We start from the raw sequence: 21507 nt of genomic DNA, 5'->3' as shown, positions 1-21507 counted from the left end.
TGGTAGCGAGTGTTCAACACATACATTATAATGAGCAAGAGTTTGTACTGGACGGTCTCCCATAATCTGACCCTTCTGTACTTCCTGAACTGTATGCGCAACGCATAAGACACTCGGTGCAATGCACGTGTAACCCATCTGCACTGCACGTGTAGACATAAGGACACTTACGTTTCAGACGTAGGAACATTATCATAGAAGTACGAGTACACGTATTTATAACAGCGAATTTATTCTCAATAAATTAGGTTCACAAATATTCACGTTGTCTACCGGCACCACCAGAGAGATTGTCCCTGAAAACAGAAATATATGTTAACAGGAGCGTGGTAACGTGACATGACACAGCCCTGGTCTGATGATGTTACATGGTTCTAGTCTCATGACATGATGATACATGGTTCTAGTCTCATGACATGATGATACATGGTTCTAGTCTCATGACATGATGATACATGGTTCTAATCTCATGACATGATGATACATGGTTCTAGTCTCATGACATGACACTATATGGTTCTTGTCTCATGACACGATGATACATGGTTCTAGTCTCATGACACGATGATACATGGTTCTAGTCTCATGACACGATGTTACATGGTTCTAGTCTCATGACATGATGATACATGGTTCTAGTCTCATGACATGATGATACATGGTTCTAGTCTCATGACATGATGTTACATGGTTCTAGTCTCATGACATGATGATACATGGTTCTAGTCTCATGACATGATGATACATGGTTCTAGTCTCATGACATGATGATGATATGATGGTTCTAGTCTCATGACATGATGATACATGGTTCTAGTCTCATGACATGATGATACATGGTTCTAGTCTCATGACATGATGATACATGGTTCTAGTCTCATGACATGACGATATATGGTTCTAGTCTCATGACATGATGATACATGGTTCTAGTCTCATGACATGATGATACATGGTTCTAGTCTCATGACATGATGATACATGGTTCTAGTCTCATGACATGATGATACATGGTTCTAGTCTCATGACATGATGATACATGGTTCTAGTCTCATGACATGATGATACATGGTTCTAGTCTCATGACATGATGATACATGGTTCTAGTCTCATGACATGATGATACATGGTTCTAGTCTCATGACATGATGATACATGGTTCTAGTCTCATGACATGACATGATGATACATGGTTCTAGTCTCATGACATGATGTTACATGTGCGTGATAGTCTCATGACATGATGATACATGGTTCTAGTCTCATGACATGATGATACATGGTTCTAGTCTCATGACATGATGATACATGGTTCTAGTCTCATGACATGATGATACATGGTTCTAGTCTCATGACATGATGATACATGGTTCTAGTCTCATGACATGATGATACATGGTTCTAGTCTCATGACATGATGATACATGGTTCTAGTCTCATGACATGATGATACATGGTTCTAGTCTCATGACATGATGATACATGGTTCTAGTCTCATGACATGATGATACATGGTTCTAGTCTCATGACATGATGTTACATGGTTCTAGTCTCATGACATGATGATACATGGTTCTAGTCTCATGACATGACACTATATGGTTCTAGTCTCATGACATGATGATACATGGTTCTAGTCTCATGACATGATGATACATGGTTCTAGTCTCAGTCATCATGACATGATGATACATGGTTCTAGTCTCATGACATGACGATATATGGTTCTAGTCTCATGACATGATGATACATGGTTCTAGTCTCATGACATGATGATACATGGTTCTAGTCTCATGACATGATGATACATGGTTCTAGTCTCATGACATGATGATACATGGTTCTAGTCTCATGACATGATGATACATGGTTCTAGTCTCATGACATGATGATACATGGTTCTAGTCTAGACATGATGACATGGTTCTAGTCTCATGACATGATGATAAATGGTTCTAGTCTCATGACATGATGATACATGGTTCTAGTCTCATGACATGATGATACATGGTTCTAGTCTCATGACATGTTGATACATGGTTCTAGTCTCGAGTGAGTGAGTGAGTGAGAGAGAGAAAATATTGCTTATTCGTTATTCGCACGATCGGCAGTAGTGAGAAGTCAGCATACCAAGGCTTTCCATCCTAGCTGCTATTACATTCGCAGTGGCCGAGGAAGCCATTGTGAACACATTTGGGGGTACCATTGCATCCGGGGCACTCAAGGGAGCAGATCCTGTCCTCGACACACACAGTGATTGGGCCACACCCAGTCTGGGCTTCTGAAACCGACAGCAGTTGACGTAAAGGGACACAGCGATACTCATTGTAAAGAGGATATAATAATGTAATGTGGAATTTATCTTCTAGTTCAGTCACACAGGAACTACAAAACGCAGTTTCATAGTTTTGGGAGTATCTATACGAATTAACATTAAAATCATGTACATTGCAACGAAGTTTTGTCAAACATCTCCGTAAATCTAATATGGGTTTTTTATATCCATGTTGATTCTCTGTCTGACTCCTTTGCTAAATCCTTCTGTGACATCTTTCAGTCTCCTACAGCACGTGTCTGGTCCAACTCATCGATCAGGTCATACACTAGAACTAGTCATAACTAGTCATATGATATTCTGGATGTCGTTGATGTTAGTTACAAACAGATATCTGATCATTCACTTATTCAGTGCTCTGTCACACTTACTAAAACTCAGCAAGAGAGAAATGAAATTAGCTACAGGAAGACTTGAAATATAGATATTAGACATTTTCCAATGACATTGAATCTTCTGAGCTGCTGCAGTCACTCTCTGATTCTTGTGGAGTTGATGATAAGACTGGTGTGTTAACTACTTGCTTATCACGAATATTGGATAAGCATGCTCCCCTGAAGTCTAGTTTTGTTGTCATTCGTGCTTGTTCTGTTGCCATATATTCTTTGTTAAACAGTCTCTTGAAGCGGGATACAAATTGTACTCTAGCCAACAGATTTGCCGTTTTCTTCCACGCCAAGATATGGGATATACGCCAAGAACTTGATATTAGACTACTCTGCAGAATCTGGTTTTCAATGAGTAATGTTTCAGTAGTACATATTTGTCTGAACTTTTCTTAACTTAAGTAAGACATGTTATATACAAAGCTAAAGCAGCTTTTACCCTGAAAGCCATACCAACATGGCTATTTAAAGCAAGCTTTGCTTCTCTCATCAGTCCATTATCCAACTTAAGGATGCCACGGTTCCCAAAGTTTTCAAACAGGCAGTCGTCACTCCTCTCATTGAAAAGGCCAATTTAAATCCGGAGTTAAAAAAACTACCGGCCAGTATCTAATCTGTATCTCATTTCAAAATGTTTGGAGAAAATTGTTTCACCAAGGCTTGGAAGAACACCTACTCAATAACAACCTGTTTTAACCCTTCCAGAGTGCTTACAAATCAAAACATAGCACAGAGACTGCGCATGATCGTGTCCATAACGACGTCATGAGGGCAGTGGACCAGCACCCTGCTGGTCCTTCCTGATTTATCATCAGCCTTCGACATCCTAGACCACACGATACTGCTTTCTCACTTGGAGGAAAGACTCAGTGTTAAAGGAAAGGCTCTTTCTTGGATCAAATCCTATCTGTCCGCTAGAACAGGTTGTCAAGATTGGCGAGGTTACCTCACTTCCGACAGCAGTTAACGTTGGTGTTTCGCAGAGTTCAGTTCTGGGGCCTTTGCTTTTCAGCATATCTATCCTTCCAGTAGGTGATATAATCAGGAAACCCAGTTTGATGTTTGATCTCTATGCTGACAACAATCAGATCTACATATCGATAAAGCCATCTGAATGCACCTACTGGAATCAGTCAAATTGAAACCTGTGTGAGCAAAGTTGGATCATGGATGACTGTGAATTTTCTCAAATTAAATGACAGTAAAACAGAATTTCTACTACTTGGTTCTAAACAGAAGTTTTTGAAAGTGCCTGCATTTCTCTCGCTTAACATTGGCTACATCAGTGTCGGAACAACTCCATCTGCAAAAAATCTTGGAATCATATTTCAATCCAGCATGTCCCTTGAAAAAGTCAAGAACTTAGGCAAAACTTGCCTCTTCCACATTCACAACATCAGTCAAATCCGCCATCGTCTTGACAATAAAACGACAAAACGTCTTATGCAGACCCTCATCACATCACGACTGGATTATTGTAACTCCCTTTTCTTCCACATTCCTTTATCTCTGATCAAAAAGTTACAGCAAATCCAGAATGCAGCAGCAAGGGTTGCAACGCGCACGCCACAAACTGGGCATATATCGCCTATCCCGAATGCCCTCCAATGGCTGCCCGTGAATTTCATGATTCAGTACAAGATATTTCTTCTAGTCCAAAACTGTGTCTACAATCAATCATCATGTCACTATCTCAGAAGCCTTGTCAGGATATACCAACCTACCCGTTCTGTCGACCATCTTCGCCTATCAGACCCATCAGACCCTATCTCCCGTACAAATTACCACTGAGCAACCTGTATGGAGCGAGTGAGTGAGTTTTGTTTTACGCCGCACTCAGCAATATTCCAGCTATATGGCGGCGGTCTGTAAATAATCGAAACTGGAGCAAACAATCCAGTGATCAACAGCATGAGCATCGATCTGCACAATTGGGAACCGATGACATGTGTCAAACCAAGTCAGCGAGCCTGACCACCTGATCCTGTTAGCCGCCTCTTACGACAAGCATGGGTTACTGAAGGTTCATTCTAACCCGGACCTTCACGGGTCAGCCTGTATGGATGGAGGAAGTTAGGCGCTATAGAAATATATCATTATTATGTTTTTCAGATTATAAATAATATGTAGCAGAGAGGGTGATCCTGGCACCGTCAGGCTGGTAAGGCTCATTATCAGCTCAGGGCCCTTGACCATTCTACATGCAGCCAAGACAGCGAATGAAACGCTGCCTAGTCGAACCCACCAAGACCTTTCTGGAGAATATGTAGACTTCCCGCTCCCGGTTGAGAACCCGGGCATTCTCCTGATCTGCGCCAAGAGATCAGGAGGAGCCAAACCAAGGGCACCGAGAATAATGGGGAGGCTGATGACAGTATAGTTGGGATGCAAGCGAGACATTTCAATGCCGAGTTCCGCATATTTAGCATGCTTTTCGTGAATCTTGCCAATCACATTGCTGTCAAAAGGGACAGTAAATTCAATAGCATAAATAAATTCATTGGTTTTATTGTCTATCAATGTAGTTTATGTGAATATATTGATTTTAACGATGATCCGGCCAATGTTCCCATATGGGAACATTTAACTTCAATTCAAAATTTGAATTTGCTACCATGATAAAATTTCTTTTGCCATTTTGCCAAGTATGATTTTGAAATGTTAGAACAATGGCAATTGTCTTGAGATCAATATGGTCCAAAAGCATTAATTTATCTTCACGCATAAAAAAGTTACAAAGCCTTTTATGACATGTTCCGACATGGGAACATTGGCATGACAAAGGTTAATAGCAGCTCTTAAACTATCTTCACTTCCGTCTAAAAAAGTTGGGTGTCATCTGCAAACTGACCTAGTTTATTTTCTGTACCAGTAAGAGTGATACCGTTAATATCAGGATTTTGACGAATCATATTACCTACTATTTCAGCCACTAAAAGAAATAAGTAAGGTGAGAGAGGATCACATTGTCGACAGCCCCTTTCATTTTGAGAGAAAAAGAAATATGCCCATTTTGTATTACCCAAGAGGTGGAGTTTTGGGTGAGTATTTTCAGCCATGTTATCATCTTGGGTCCAAAGCCAAAGTTTTCCAATACCTGTATGACAAATCTCTTGGATACCGTATCGAAGGCTTTTTCGAAATCAATTAAGGGCAATAGACCAGGCATGTTAGATAAGTTCGCTTCAAAAGAACATCATATAGAACATATCAATTATATCAACACGAGTTGATAAAGTTACAAATATCCGAGGCTTGCCTAGGATATTTTACTTTATCAACGAGTGTTTATTTTATATCAGAAGACACGAGGGTGTATTTATCATCCAAAATCACTTTCATTAATTTTCAATGAAAAAATGTACATCTCTGAACATGATATTGCCATTACACTTGCAGTGCAGTGATGTCATAACATTGTGACGTCATCAAGTACATCGTCATAGCATTATCAATTGTACAAAATCTACTGTCAAAACGATATCTCCTAGGAGATATCGTTTGATCTCACACAAGCGATATCTCCTTGTTTTGATGATAAAAGTTAATACTCCCAAATGTTTCTTTTACATATCTGAAATCCAGGATTTTAGATCGGTCCAGAAGAATTTAAAGAATTCAATAGAAAATCCGTCAATGCCAGGTTATTTTTCATTGTTTTGATTGCTTTGGTAATTTCTCGAGATCGAGGAACGGCGTTACATTGATGCCCTGGAACCGATCTGTAATATATATTTACATTTTCAATTGATTTACGTTTATTCCATCCCCAAAGCTCAGCTCCATATAAAAGTATAGGCTCAATCTTGACATCAAAAGCTTGAATGTTTCCTCGATTTATAATTTTGTTAATGAAGAGTTTAATTGGGTAAAGTGCCTTTTCTGCATGTTGGGAAAGTGTCTCACATGCTTTTGAAAACATGTTTCTGCAGGAGAATACAATGCCAAAATATTTATTATGAGATGTAGTTTCAATCAGTACTGTCTGTATTCAATATGTGTTGTAGTATAGCCAACGAAAACATGTGTTGCTACACCAACAGACACACAGGCATTTCTATCCATGGTTTGCTTGCTTTAAAAGACAAATAATTTGACGGTTTTGAAGCAGTCATGAAGAACGTGTTAAAGGAAAGGATAAGTTAGGGTACCGTCTGAAAAGTCGTTCTGATATGTGGAAGAAAACTGGGAAATAGTGGTATAAAACAGTTCAAAAATGGATCACATCTTCTCCTCGGATGAATACCTATATAAGAATGTTCCAAATGAGTTGGCACCAAAAAGCTTGATTAATGCACATGTGCATATTTATAACCCTATATTCTAAATACGTGCTTCAGTTGTCTGGATGTACATTGCCTTGGGAATTCAACATGGCTGAGATATGTTGCCTATAAATATTTTTTTACAAAAACACGACTCCTTCCTAAGAATCTCAAAAATCACCCTAGTCCAGACACTTTAGTCTTTCTTATGCCCATAACATGCAAGTGTTAAAACAAACCGCCTACTGCTAATCCTAAAACATCTGGAAACTTTATTCATAAACCTTTGTTATGCACGTGCAATAGTCATGACAATTGTGAAGTTAAACTAACCCCATTTCACCCCAACGGGAGGACCATTTCAAGATCTTATGTTATGGCTAGTTGTTGTCTGCAGGCATCAAATGAGTGGGGTAGAAAATCAAGATATTCTCCAAGTTAAACCCCATTTCATAACAAATTTACGCTTTACTCTATTTTGAAATAATGCATGTCGTGTGAGAGAAACGATTTCTTCCACATTCCTTTATCTCTGATCAAAAAGTTACAGCAAATCCAGAATGCAGCAGCAGAGGGTTGCAACGCGCACGCCACAAACTGGAGCATATATCGCCTATCCCGAATGCCCTCAATGGCTGCCCGTGAATTTCATGATTCAGTCCAAGATATTTCTTCCAGTCCAAAACTGTGTCTACAATCAATCATCATGTCACTATCTCAGAAGCCTTGTCAGGATATACCAACCTACCCGTTCTGTCGACCATCTTCGCCTATCAGGACCCATCAGACCCTATCTCCCGTACAAATTACCACTGAGCAACCTGTATGGAGCGAGTGAGGTGAGTTTTGTTTTACGCCGCACTCAGCAATATTCCAGCTATATGGCGGCGGTCTGTAAATAATCGAAACTGGAGCAAACAATCCAGTGATCAACAGCATGAGCATCGATCTGCACAATTGGGAACCGATGACATGTGTCAAACCAAGTCAGCGAGCCTGACCACCTGATCCTGTTAGCCGCCTCTTACGACAAGCATGGGTTACTGAAGGTTCATTCTAACCCGGACCTTCACGGGGTCAACCTGTATGGATGGAGGAAGTTAGGCGCTATAAATATATATCATTATTATGTTTTTCAGATTATAAATAATATGTAGCAGAGAGGGTGATCCTGGCACCGTCAGGCTGGTAAGGCTCATTATCAGCTCAGGGCCCTTGACCATTCTACATGCAGCCAAGACAGCGAATGAAACGCTGCCTAGTCGAACCCACCAAGACCTTTCTGGAGAATATGTAGACTTCTGCTCCCCGGTTGAGAACCCGGCATTCTCCTGATCTGCGCCAAGAGATCAGGAGGATCAAACCAAGGGCACCGAGAATAATGGGGAGGCTGATGACAGTATAGATGGGATGCAAGCGAGACATTTACATGCCGAGTTCCGCATATTTAGCATGCTTTTCGTGAATCTTGCCAATCACATTGCTGTCAAAAGGGACAGTAAATTCAATAACATAAATAAATTTATTGGTTTTACTGTCTGTTAATGCAGTTTATGTGAATATATTGATTTTAACGATGATCCTGCCAATGTTCCCATATGGGAACATTTAACTTCAATTCAAAATTTGAATTTGCTACCATGATAAAATTTCTTTTGCCATTTTGCCAAGTATGATTTTGAAATGTTAGAACAATGGCAATTGTCTTGAGATCAATATGGTCCAAAAGCATTAATTTATCTTCACGCATAAAAAAGTTACAAAGCCTTTTATGACATGTTCCGACATGGGAACATTAACATGACAAAGGTTAATAGCAGCTCTTAAGCTATCTTCACTTCCGTCTAAAAAAAGTTGGGTGTCATCTGCAAACTGACCTAGTTTATTTTCTGTACCAGTAAGAGTGATACCGTTAATATCAGGATTTTGACGAATCATATTACCTACTATTTCAGCCACTAAAAGAAATAAGTAAGGTGAGAGAGGATCACATTGTCGACAGCCCCTTTCATTTTGAGAGAAAAAGAAATATGCCCATTTTGTATTACCCAAGAGGTGGAGTTTTGGGTGAGTATTTTCAGCCATGTTATCATCTTGGGTCCAAAGCCAAAGTTTTCCAATACCTGTATGACAAATCTCTTGGATACCGTATCGAAGGCTTTTTCGAAATCAATTAAGGGCAATAGACCAGGCATGTTAGATAAGTTCGCTTCAAAAAGAACATCATATAGAGAATCTCACCCAAGTGTCTTCTGATATCAATTATATCAACACGAGTTGATAAAGTTACAAATATCCGAGGCTTGCCTAGGATATTTTTACTTTATCAACGAGTGTTGATATATTTGATATCAGAAGACACGAGGGTGAGATTCTATTTATCATCCAAAATCACTCTTCATTAATTTTCAATGAAAAATGTACATCTCTGAACATGATATTGCCATTACACTTGCAGTGCAGTGATGTCATAACATTGTGACGTCATCAAGTACATGACGTCATAGCATTGTCAGGGCATTGTACAAAATCTACTGTCAAAACGATATCTCCTAGGAGATATCGTTTGATCTCACACAAGCGATATCTCCTGTGGAACACAGTTTTGGATGATAAAAGTTAATACTCCCTTTTCAAATGTTTCTTTTACATATCTGTAAATCCAGAATTTTAGATCGGTCCAGAAGAATTTAAAGAATTCAATAGAAAATCCGTCAATGCCAGGTTATTTTTCATTGTTTTGATTGCTTTGGTCAATTTCTCGAGATCGAGGAACGGCGTTACTTGATGCCCTGGAACCGATCTGTAATATATATTTACAAAAACTTGAATGAACCTTTTCAATTGATTTACGTTTATTCCATCCCCAAAGCTCAGCTCCATATAAAAGTATAGGCTCAATCTTGACATCAAATAGCTTGAATGTTTCCTCGATTGGCAGATTTATAATTTTGTTAATGAAGCGTTTAATTGGGTAAAGTGCCTTTTCTGCTTGTTGGGAAAGTGTCTCACATGCTCTTGAAAACATGTTTCCGCAGGAGAATACAATGCCAAGATATTTATTATGAGATGTAGTTTCAATCAGTACTGTCTGTATTCAATATGTGTTGTAGTATAGCCAGCGAAAACACGTGTTGCTACACCATAAGACACACAGGCATTTCTATCCATGGTTTGCTTGCTTTAAAAGACAAATAATTTGACGTTTTGAAGCATTCATGAAGAACGTGTTAAAGGAAAGGATAAGTTAGGGTACCGTCTGAAAAGTCGTTCTGATATGTGGAAGAAAACTGGGAAATAGTGGTATAAAACAGTTCAAATGGATCAAACCTTCTCCTCGGATGAATACCTATATAAGAATGTTCCAAATGAGTTGGCACCAAAAAGCTTGATTAATGCACATGAGGATATTTATAACCCTATATTCTAAATACTTGCTTCAATTGTCTGGATGTACATTGCCTTGGGAAGTCAACATGGCTGAGATATGTTGCCTATAAATATTTTTTCTCAAAAACACGACTCCTTCCTAAAAATCTCAAAAGTCACCCTATTCCAGACGCTTTAGTCTTTCTTATGCCCATAACATGCAAGTGTTAAAACAAACCGCCTACTACTAAATCCTAAAACATCTGGAAACTTTATTCATAAACCTTTGTTATGCACGTGCAATAGTCATGACCATGGTGAAGTTAAACTAACCCCATTTCACCCCAACGGAAGGACCATTTCAAGATCTTATGTTATGGCTAGTCGTTGTCTGCAGGCATCAAATGAGTGGGGTAGAAAAATGTATTCGTCAGTGCAATAATCAAGATATACTCCAAGTTACACCCCATTTCATAACAAATTTACGCTTTACTCTATTTTGTAATAATGCATGTCGTGTGAGAACGAAACGACCTTACTAATACCTTATGTTATGGCTTAATCGTTGTCTGGAGGTATCGAATATGTGCTATAGAAAATGGTTATAAAGACTGTTAATTTTCCATTAAGCATGCACCATGTATACAACAATTCAGGAACACATCAAAGGGTAACTGATACATGAAATCACCAAGTGAGAGGACACACTGACTCACCGACGGCACCGAGGACGAAGAGGGATGCAAGAGCGAGGAAAAAGATAGCCTTCATGTTGAAAGTTGAAAGTGCTCAGCTGATCTAGAGGAGACATTTTTATAGTGTTGTGGTGTGGTATCTGAGTAAGTCAGCCCATCCCTTCTCACTCAACACACCTGGGTCGAGATTGGCTACTCTATATTTTCAACTGACCTTAGTCGTTGAACTTCACCGAAATTATCTCTGGAGTAGACTACAACGATTAAAGGCAACACAAACATAAATCTTTCTTTCCAAAGTTAAGATCGCACTGTTTACAAATAACAGCATTAATGTTTTCGAAGATTAAACAGTTTTGCTGATTTAAAGAGTGTTCAAGTGGCTACGACATATGTATCATTGTAATGACAGGTGGTTGCCCTTCTGTCCTAGAGCACAGACATACACTCACATTCAAATTGTAATAATTAACTGTTGTTGTTCTAGTGGGTACGCCAGTGATACCGACATATATATTGTAAAAATTAGCAATGGCTGATCTTGAGGGTACGCCAGTGGTACCGACATTTATATTGTAATAATTAGCAATGGCTGATCTTGAGGGTACGCCAGTGGTACCGACATTTATATTGTAATAATTAGCAATGGCTGATCTTGAGGGTACGCCAGTGGTACCGACATTTATATTGTAATAATTAGCAATGGCTGATCTTGAGGGGTACGCCAGTGGTACCGACATTTATATTGTAATAATTAGCAATGGCTGATCTTGAGGGTACGCCAGTGTACCGACATTTATATTGTAATAATTAGCATGGCTGATCTTGAGGGTACGCCAGTTAAGTACCGACATTTATATTGTAATAATTACAAGATCTTGAGTAGTGTGTATATATACACACGGAAAAAAGCATCGCAACACCTCAAGTATTAATATGTTACCATTAATCATAGTAAGTTAACTTATCCAAACCTCAATTTTTCCAGTTATCTGGATGAACTGACCTCAACGAATTACAAAATGGCAAAGTTAAAAGCACAAAGAACGACAAACTGTCGATATCGATTTAGTAGAGCTGATAACTATGGTCCTATGCCGTTAACATTTGCGGTCATTTTCAAGATTCTGGCACACAATCTTCAGCGAATCACATAGGTATCAATACCCGAGCACGTTGACTACGGCTGAAATACTAACCGCCAAGCGAGTGGTTCGCCATGATAACCATCTCAAGGGAACCGAGTCAGGAGGAAACCGTTCTTTATCGAACCGAATCATGAGCTTAAGGTTGTTATTTCGCATAAACCACAAGGTCAAAAACATACTTATTTTAGTTGAATTATTATTAACTGCAATGTGAAGATGTAATAATAAAATTTTAAAACATTGAATGGTTCTGCATTTATTTATTGAAGATGTTCCCAATAAATATATTGAGGTAGAGGCATAGGGTTGTCAAACCCGATCAGCCAAGGGAAAAGTTCTTCTCGAGGTGCTATTCCCGGTATCGCACTGAGAGTTAACCTGGAGGGGTCTCCTCATAGTGTAGGGAAATTTTGTTCATAATTACTGAAGCAATCAGGCATGTCAAATAGCAAAACAAAGGGATTACTGGGGACCGTATCAGTATAAACCTGTGACACAAAGTTAAAACTTTTATTTTTCAATACAGTACCATACTCAATAGTACTTATTGTACTTCAGCTACCAGACTGGGTTTCCTGGAAATGCACAGAGAAGGGTTTTTTAATTCATCACGTTCCTGTCCAGGGAGCAGACCAACACTGAGCACAAGTTGGTGCAATATGCCGGATGCCAGACAACCCACGAAGAAGAAGAAATACCGAGACCTGGAACGTCGTCTTCAAGAACTGAGACACCAGTTTCAAAATGGAATGTTTACTGATTCAGAGTCTCATCTTTAATAAATTACGTTTTTAATAAATTTATAAGGTACTTGTATAAATGTGTATGTATAATTTAAATATGTCGTAATATTTTGTAAAATTACGTAATATTTTATAATATAACTATTTATAATTCCTGTAAAATGGTGCATGTTGTAACATGGTTAAATAAAATCTGTCTACAGAGTCTCTCGTTACCATTCGTGGTTTACGCCTTCTATATTTTTTATGTGCTTTATATTTTAATGTATATATGTTACAGTGAATATGTCAAATCAGTGATTTTGTAGAATCACTGAAAATTTCAGAGATTTTATAAAATTCCTGATTCACTCGGTGGTTTCACAAAATCCCTGGAATTCCTAGGCATTTAACAAAATCCCCGAAAATCACGGCACTGTTTTTACATATACCCTGAAATGAATATATCGCATTCTCGGTGTTTGTTTTGACAATACTCTCTTGTAAATATTGCATGTGTGGCTTACCAGTTGTTAGATATTTTTCTGTTCACTGGGGCACCTGCTATTCTACAAAGTGACAATGTATTTGAGCTCACAGCCAAGATCATTGATGAACTTTCCTATTTTGTGCCTGATCTCGCCATTATCCATGGTAAGCCCGGTTATCCTCAATCTCAAGGTTCTGTTGACCGTGCAAATTGTTATGTGAAGGATATGCTTACTGCCTGGTTAGCTGAACACAGGACAACGGGTTGGAGGACCATGGGCTTGAAGTTCGTCCAGTTCCAGAAGAACTCCAGTTATCACAGTGGCATCAAGATGACACCCTTCGCTGCTTTCACTGGCTCTGATGCCTCCGTTGGTCTCAACTCGTCCAGTCTCCCAACAGGGGTTGTTTCTAGACTTCGAAGCGAGGATGACCTACTCAACGCCCTGCCGTCAGATACAGTACATTTGGCAGATCAACAACGAGAATCAGATCATCTTGAGCAAGAGCAATCGAGAGCCGCAAGAGCACAACAAGAGCCACAAGCACAACGAGAGCCGCAACCAGAGCCACAACCAGAACCAGCAGAGCCGCAACCAGAACAAGAGCCACAACCAGAACAAGAGCCACAACCAGAACAAGAGCCACAACCAGAACCAGAGCCGCAACCAGAACCAGAGCCGCAACCAGAACAAGAGCGGCAACCAAAACAAGAGCCGCAACCAGAACACTCTCCATCAACTGACCTTGTTGCTGAGAGACATAAAGGCATCAGTGAACACAAGAAGACGGTAGCAGATTCTTCAAGCAGAGAGATGGTGAAACGGAGCAAGACTGTTCTCTCTGAGGTTGCAGTGGGTGCCAATGTGACAATACCAATTCCTGGTGCTGACAGAGGGGGGGCCGATCCAAAGAATTTGATAGGAGTTGTTGTGGACATTACTGACAACGGCATGTAAACACTTGCTATAAAAGCCGGTGTCTTGTGTGGAGAGTATTCACACAACCAGTTTGATGTGTGTGCCACAATTACAGATATGTCGACTAAGAAACTTGTATCGCTGAGATCTGCCGTCCAGTCAGAGTCTGTATGTGGCTGACAGGGTTTTGTGAAATGTAACTGTAGTGGCACAAAAAGATGTCAGACACAAAGGTGCAAATGTTACAAGGCTCGGGTTATGTGTAACTCGCGATGTCACTCTTCCCTCTCTTGCAAAAACAAAACGGGTGACACACACACCACACCCCCTCACCCATTTAAAATCATCACACACACTCATTGCCATAAATCATGAACGGTCCCTAATGAGCTTGAATTGGGTTGTGAAATTGAGTTGACAGCATGAATTTGGGAATTTATCTGATTGTTCTTTAATAGTACCTTTGTTTTTTATACAACTATGGCAGGTGTGCGGACGTACAAGAGAGTAAATGAGGAACAAATGAAGATGGTCAGCAGCATTGTCACCAGTAAGAAGCCAAAAACCGAGGAAGTACGATGCAAAGCGGAACACAAAGCTTCAGCTCCAGAAGGTATGTTTTCTCACTTACGCGCACACACACACACACACACACACACTCTCTCTCTCTCTCTCTCTCTCTCTCTCTCTCTCTCTCTCTCTCTCTCTCTCTCTCTCTCAAAATATGGGAAGGGGGAGGGGGGTCACTTACTTTGTACGTACATGCTCGGAATGAAAGACGAACCTCCTCAACCCACGGTGAAACAGCTCAAACTCCGAGCGAAGGAACGTCAGCTCATAATATTCTTTATTCCTCCATAGGAGAGTACAATAACACGGACAGGAAGAAAACGTACATTAAGTAGGAGAGGTATTTAAAATGAAGAATACATTAGAGTCATTGGAGCAGCACTGGATGAGATGAGTTTGGTTTTAAGTCACTTTACGATAAGGTAAATCTGGTGTATTTACACAGTCTATACAATCCTTGAACGACCAGAGAAGAGTAGATGGTGTTGTCAGTGTCATCCAAAGGGACACATGGAGTGCATGATAAAAGACAGCATACCACATCCTCGTCAGGTTGGTTCACTCCCAGTTCTATTGGACCAATGCTTGAGATTTCAAGCCACACTTTATCTTGTTCACTCATCTTATCTGTACAATGACAGAGGGTATGGATGAGTAAGTCTTTGAAGCGTGACTGACACAGCTCACATATGCCTTGTGCACCTATGGGCGCCATGATGCACATAGCTTGACCACAAATTTGCATTGCTGTTTAAGATGTGGGAATTGTCGGGCAATGAACCAGGCTCTGTGTGGGACCAGCACAGGATGGATTTTCAAGAAATGTCTCATTTCAGGGTCAGCGTCGACACGTTGGTGCCATGCTACAGTTTCAGCATCAAAGATTGCATTTTTGACAATCTGCTTCCATCGTGTGTATTGGCAGAGACGTCCAGAGTAGTAGACTTCTTTCAGATAGTCACACAAGTTATACTTCGTTAGGATACGAAGTATGTCTGAGATGAATCCTCCTGGGTCAACCATACAGTTGTTTCTCAAGGCAAAGATTCGTGTCATAAGTAGCTTGTAGCTTGTATTCCTGGAAGAGGTGTGGCACAGCCTTCCGAAGAACAAGAGTTTGCTTTTGTTGATGTGGGCTTCTATGGGTAACTATCCTAGCAGAGCATTACACACGTCAGTCCTGGTTGTTTTGGGGAGATCTTGAATCACTTTAATGCAGAAACGTTGTGCTCTTTCAAGGGCCGATATTTCACTTTTGGTGAGGCAGGACCAGAGTTCGCATCCGTAACACACTTTTGGAAGACAGATTGTTTGCAGTATTTTAGAGCTAGTGATAGGGTTCAGGGCATTAGACTTTAGCACAGACATCATTGCAGCTTTCAGTTTGGAGCAGGCTTTGATTGAGCGATCCCACGAGTTGAAGTTCTTGTGGAGTTCAATTCAAACATGTTTGATGGACTCAAGGTTCGGAATAGGCTTCCCATAGAGAGTAAGTTGAAGATGATGCACTGCTTTCTTGTCTGTGAAGGTTAGAGCGCCACTCTTGGACGGGGAGAAGCTAAACCTCCATCTTGCGTGGTAGTCCTCACACATGTGCACCAGATCTTGTAGGTTGGATGTGAGCGGACTCAAGAGACTGATGTCGTCAGCTTGCATTGGTGAAGTGACATGGAGGTCCAAGACTAGTGCACCCTTGCCAGAAGTTGACAATTTACATAGCAGTTCATTGATGAAGACAAGATATAGTTTGGCTGATAAAACACTGCCTTGTCTCACACCTCTCGAGACACCAAACCAGTGTGAGATGACGTTGTTGACAATCACACAACTCTCCATGTTGGAATACATGTTGTCCAAAACGTTCCATATCGCACTAGGAATCTGCAGAAGATGCAACTTGTAAAGGAGACCAGCTTGCCAAACCGTGTCAAAGGCTTTGGCACTGTCCAGAAACACGGCTCTGAGAGAATCCGATTGTTCCCTGTAATGGTGTGCAGTTTCTTGTATCACAAATGAGGTGTGTAGGGAAGACAGTCCTTTCTGGAATCCACACTGTTGTGAATTTGGGAACTCGTTATGATTTCCAAAGTGGGGAATGCGTCTTTCGATGATCTTCTCAAAGGGTTTCATTATGACAGGATGTAGAGTAATGCCCCGGTAAGAATCAGCTGAGTTCTTTGGTTTTCCACCTCCTTTGTGTATTAGTGTTACAAGACCTCTTTCCCATGAGGAAGGAAGGAATCCGGTCACAAGAACAATGTTAAACAAATGTGCAAGGACTCTGTGAAGGTAGGTACCACCGTGTTTTAGATGTTCATACTGAATGCAGTCGATTCCTCCAGCTTTACCATTTTTGAGAGATGAACAAAGTCTGGATATTTCTAATTCTGAACAAAGTGTCAAGGAATTCGTCATGAAAGACGACTGACTGACTGACAGTGTTTGGTTTTACGACGCTTTTAGCAATATTCCAGCAACATCACGGCGGGGGGACACCAGAAATGGCCTTCATGAAAGACGAACCTCCTCAACCCACGGTGAAACAGCTCAAACTCCGAACGAAGGAACGTCAGCTCATAGGTTATTCGCGCATGAGGAAAGCTGTGGTTCTCGAACTGCTGGAGGAACACAGACCCGTCAACTACTGTTTGTGCGGACGAAGCACTTAGTAGGTAAGTACAGTGTACTCTGTCAATACCGGCATCAGTCGGGACCAAGTAAAAATGCCGGTTTTGACAGAGTGCCGGTTTAGCTAGGTTCGCTTATGACGCCTGCGCTCACGGAAGTTCGCTGTCGTACTGTCACTTTAGCATTAACAAGATGTTTGAATAAGAAACAAGGCAGTGCCTGAATGCACATTCATGTTGTTTAAATCAAATAAAAATGTCTGAAATCTCTTATTAAATTTCAACTGATCATATATTATCGGCAGAATTAAAATTATAAACTATTTTTTTTTCGCAACGTTATTGCAAACAACGATTCTTGTTTATGCTTCGGCAGCGGGTCCACAATAGCATTGTCAAAGAGCAAAGTAACGATGTTTCAAAACATCGAGGAAATCATTAAATAAATTGAAATCAACAATAATATTCATAAAGTTGTCAAACGTACATATAAAATTACTATTTCCATTCTTTTGAGCGATCATGCAATGTAAGTCAAGTCACTGACAAGTTACATCTCGGCTTTCACACGATGCTTAATGTGTGAAAATATATGCGTGAAGCATTTTTGTCATAGGCCATAACCTAACATCGATATGTCCAATACGTTCCATGATTTACGTATAGGTAGCGATGTCTTTCTTAATATGTTCAGAATAGCATTATTTTACCCAAAACTTTCGTCTTAATCTAAAACTTTTACGTTTCACGAGGACGGTATCCATTTCCATAATATGATTGGCTGCTTAGGTCACGTGTCTGATTTTGACCAATCACGACCCTTATAAGCAAAGTGTAGTGAAAAGCGTCATTAGAAACCAATCTTTATCCAATAAAATCGCTTCTTACAAATGTGAAAATACTCTCGGCAAGAGTACAGTGATATTGTTGATGTTCAGAGCTTCGAGCGATACACGCCATCAAACGATTCGCCTCTATGTAAGTGACACGTGCCACTCACTAATTAACAAGAAACTGATTGATACTTCCCGTTTCTGAATAATCTCGGGAGTCAATACCCGCGAATCAACAAAATGTAAACACTTGCTTGTTTATACAGTCAAACTGCCCACTACATGTATTAATTACTCTGGGTAAGTGTTACGTACCACTCACTGATTAACGGGATACTGATTAACACTTCCCGTTTCTGAATAATCTCGGGGAGTCACAGCGAATTGTGTTGTTACATCATTTGGACCTAATTGCATCAAAGGGTTACGCCGTCTTTCATGTGCCGGTTTTTACAGATTCGTTTTCATAACAACTTGTTCGTTGGGACTGAAAAACAATGCCGATATCCTGAATAGACAGATGCCGATGTTTACAGAAGTTTCTTAATGATAATAACGTGCATTTCTGCCGGGACTGAAACTTTGTGCCGATGTAGACAGAGTGCCGGTGTTAAGAGAGGCCGGTATTGACAGAGTCCACTGTATCTGAGAGCCTGGAGGATAGACGTCGACAAAAAAATGGACGTCGACGACATCAAACCGCTGGTCGCGACAATGTCTGCGAGGAACTGAACGATCTGGGAAGCCTCAAATTTCAACTCACGGTGAAAAAGTCGCTGGACAAACAGCAGACAGACGGCACAACCGAGCACGTCCAGCCTTACTTCAGAGGCAAACAAGAAGTCGCGACTCAACCAGAGTCCGTTGACGCGTCCATAGACACCTCGTTTACAAGAATCCCTGGAACGCTACACGCACATGGGTTCAGGCTGGGTCGTGGACACGATCGACACGGTCTATCTTGACATAGCAAACTACGTACCGTTCAAAGGAGAGTCGTACCTAGACTTGCCACCGTACTACAAGAAAAAGCAAGCCATGGTCAACGTCAAAAACAAAGGTGATGATTGCATGAAGTTTCTGGTCAAAGCACATTCAGACAGACTTTCGAGCTATCCTGAAGACGATGGGATCAACTGGGACAGCATAGACGAACCCACCCCCATCTCCCAGGTCACCAAAATCGAAAAACGGAACGCTGACATAGCCATCAATATCTTCGGACACAAGGCGACAATTATCACTACACGTGGATAAAATATTTCAACAGACTGTTGTATGATCAATCGAAGCATAAGGAAAAGAAACACTTCTGCGAAAAGGTGCCTGCACGGCTTCACTCGAGCCGACCTGCTGGAATCCCACCAAAGGATTGCCGAGGAATGGGAGAGACGGCCATCCGAATAAACATGCCCGACGAAAAGAAAAACATGCTAAAATTCTTCAACCACAAACATCAAATGCCCGTGCCCTACGTCATCTACGCCGACTTCGAAGCCCTCATCAAAACCATTGAAACTGTCGTGCCGTCGTCCCCGGAAAAAAGTTTCACACATAAAACGTAAGAACACAAAGCCTGCGGGTTCGGTTACGTGGTCGTTCGATCCGACGGGGAAACGAACGCTCCCGTGGTCTACCGAGGTCCTGACCAGCCGAACGATTTCTCACGTGTTTTCAAAACGAAGAGAAAATCATCAGGAAACAGTTGTACACCATCGTACCCATGCGCATGACCCAAAACGACTGGCGAACTCATAAGAAAGCTAAGAATTGCCACATGTGCGACGAACCCCTGAACGGGGATGTCGTAAGAGATCACTGCCACATCACTGGCAAGTACAGAGGTGCCGCTCACAACGCGACAACCTGAAGCTCAAAATCAATCATAAGACCATCAAAATCCCTGTCTTGTTTCACAATCTTCGCAGTTACGATTCTCACCTGATCATGCAGGCCATCGCGAATGTCCACTGCAACATAACGTGCATCCCCAACAACATGGAAATATACATCTCGTTCTCGTTAGACGGTCTGAGATTTATCGATAGCACATTCAGTTCCTGCTGTCGTCTCTAGTGACAGTCTTGTGAATGCCAACAACACAGACGACTTCAACATCACCAATCCATACACCGACGCTGAGACTCGACCCCTGCTGCTGAGGAAGGGCATCTACCTCGATGAGATGCGATCACAGCCCATCGACCAATTTACATCAACTTGACCGATTCCAATATCTCTCAAGACAATTACGCGCACGCGATTAACGTGTGGGACAAACTGGGCTGCAAGAATTTGGGCGATTACCACGACCTGAAAACGGACGTGCTGCTGCTGACCGACGTGTTCGAGATAGTTAGAAAAATGTGCTCGAAACAGTACGACCTGGACCCCGCATGGTATTTCTCATCCCCCGGTCTCTCTTGGGACGCCTTGTTGAAAAAGACCGGCGTGGAGCTGAAACTACGGACCGATTACAACATGCACCTGTTCGTGGAAAATGGCTTGCGAGGCGGGATTTCCATGACCTCCAAATGATACCCCAAAGCCAACAACAAGTACGTTCCCTGTCACGACCCCCGGCAAACCGACCAAACACATACTCTATCTCTACGCCAACAACCTGTATGGCTGGGCCATAAGTCAGTATCTCCCCACGGGGGGATTCGAATGGGTCTCCTCGCCCGAGATGATTGATGTGAATAGCATCGCGCCTGACTCGAACAAAGGCTACATGCTCGAAGTGGAGTTGGACTATCCCGCACAACTACATGAATCACACAACAGCTATCCGCTAGCTCCCGAAAGATTGGTGGTGAACCCGGACTGGATATCTGAATATCAACAAAAATTGCTGGGAGACAACAAGCTGGCTAACGTCGAAAAACTCGTGCCTAACTTGATGAACAAGACAAAATACGTCTTTCACTATCGCAATCTGCAGCTGTACTTGTCGCTGGGAATGAAAATCACGAAAATACACAGGGCGCTCCAGTTCGATCAAAGTCCATGGATGGAACCTTACATTTGGTTGAACACGAAGCTGCGAAAACAAGCCAAGAGCGACTTCGAAAAAACTTGTACAAGCTCATGAACAACTCGGTGTTCGGCAAGACGATGGAGAATTTGAGAAAACACGTTAATATGA

General features: G+C 41.1%; 1 long non-coding RNA gene across 1 annotated transcript; it reads right to left on the bottom strand.

Annotated features, from left to right (window-relative positions):
* Positions 1-215: 215 nt before the first annotated feature.
* Positions 216-11138, bottom strand: LOC124278584. The gene is made up of 3 exons (XR_006899125.1): positions 11072-11138; positions 2131-2281; positions 216-296 (listed from the first exon to the last, which is right to left on the bottom strand). It is a non-coding gene; the product is annotated as an uncharacterized LOC124278584 (long non-coding RNA).
* Between the last annotated feature and the right edge of the window lie 10369 nt (positions 11139-21507).

This window comes from Haliotis rubra, unplaced genomic scaffold (assembly GCF_003918875.1).
Source record: "Haliotis rubra isolate DU_JTF1 unplaced genomic scaffold, ASM391887v1 Scf24, whole genome shotgun sequence".
Classification (NCBI taxonomy): domain Eukaryota; kingdom Metazoa; phylum Mollusca; class Gastropoda; order Lepetellida; family Haliotidae; genus Haliotis; species Haliotis rubra.
This window is presented reverse-complemented; position numbering and strand designations above follow the sequence as displayed.